We start from the raw sequence: 1,638 nt of genomic DNA, 5'->3' as shown, positions 1-1,638 counted from the left end.
CGAGAGTTTGAGATTTTAACTGGACAGTGTAAGTTAGGCATTAATTCTAGATCAGGGCGAGAGCAAGTTTTAGAGTTAATTAAATTCTGACCTTTTCCAAAAAGTATTTTTAAAGATTGGATGTGAGGACGAGAGTTAAGCATTTGGATTTAATTATATAACCTAAGTCAACAGAGCGAGAGTTTGAGATAAGGGTGTTTAAAACGGTCAGTATTTTCTTAAAAAGAGTTTCTGCAACTTTATTGTTTTCAAAATATGGTTTTTGACTTAATTATAAGTGACAGCAACATTAATATAAAATCATGGTTTATTCAACAGAGCGAGAGTTTGAGATAGAACCTTTAACCAATGAAGTTAACCGAAACGATTCATTTTAAAACCAAGAAACCGACAAAGACTTGATTCCCTAGTTTTGACGAACTACATACCGATATCCGTTTTATTAATATTTAATCTAGATATTAGTTTAGATCTTAGCTTTTCCCCAAACAATCAAACATTTTCACCTTAGATTTACGTAGTAACCTTAGATAACGGTATATCGATTCATAAGTCCCTGTGGGATCGATATCTTTTAAAACTACGCGATAGAACTGTGCACTTGCAGTTTGTATCCCATTCTCGACTCACCCAGTCGAGCGATCAAGTTTTTGGCGCCGTTGCCGGGGACTTTTATTCAATCGATATCGTAACTCTTCCGTTACGCTGTAGAGACTAAGGTTTCTTTTTCTTCTATTTTCTTTCTTTCGTTGATTTGTATGCCACGCACTCGCTCTCAAGGCGAACCGCTCTATTTACGAATCAACGATATCGAACTATATCTCCGAGTCTTACGACGAATTCGGGAATATCGTGCTGAAAACAATCTCCCTCCTATAAACCTTCCAGATTTCAAAAACATTTTTCCTTCTTTAACCGAGATGGCAGAACCAGCTCGTGCTCTTAGAGATTACGCTGCTCCATCGCAAGATGAACCGCATTCAAGTATTGCTCCGCCCGCAATCGAAGCAAACAACTTTGAACTTAAACCTTCGTTGTTGCAGGCTGTGCAACAGAACCAATTCTCTGGAAATCTTACCGAAGATCCAAACCTTCATTTATCCGTATTTGTTCAATACGCTGATACTGTTAAAGCTAATGGTGTCACTTCAGAGGCAATTCGACTTCGTCTTTTTCCTTTCTCATTAAGAGATAGCGCTAGAAGATGGCTTCAATCTCTCCCTTCCAACTCAGTCACCACATGGAACGAGTTGAAGAAAGTTTTTCTTGCCCGATATTTTCCACCAAGCAAAACAGCTATGTTAAGAGCCCAGATAAACGGATTTAAACAGAAAGACAACGAGTCTCTTTTCGAAGCATGGGAAAGATACAAAGACATGATGAGACTTTGCCCACACCATGGTTTGGAAGACTGGTTAGTAATTCACACATTTTATAATGGTCTCTTATACAATACAAGGTTAACAATAGACGCCGCTGCAGGTGGTGCACTAATGAACAAACCTTACGCTGATGCTTACCAGCTTATCGAGAGCATGGCCCAAAACCACTATCAGTGGGGAACCGAACGAACGAATGTGGAAAAACCTCAACCGAAAACTGGCATGTACGAGATAAGTAACCTTGATCACGTCAATG

General features: G+C 39.0%; 1 pseudogene; it reads right to left on the bottom strand.

Moving 5' to 3' along the window:
* Window positions 1–1,305: 1,305 nt before the first annotated feature.
* On the bottom strand, window positions 1,306–1,405 carry LOC127109192 (uncharacterized; annotated as a pseudogene).
* Window positions 1,406–1,638: the final 233 nt, after the last annotated feature.

The sequence above is a fragment of the Lathyrus oleraceus genome, chromosome 7 (assembly GCF_024323335.1).
Source record: "Lathyrus oleraceus cultivar Zhongwan6 chromosome 7, CAAS_Psat_ZW6_1.0, whole genome shotgun sequence".
NCBI classification, from domain to species: Eukaryota; Viridiplantae; Streptophyta; class Magnoliopsida; order Fabales; family Fabaceae; genus Lathyrus; species Lathyrus oleraceus.
Note: the sequence above shows the minus strand (reverse complement) of the source record. Positions and strands in the feature narration are given on the sequence as shown.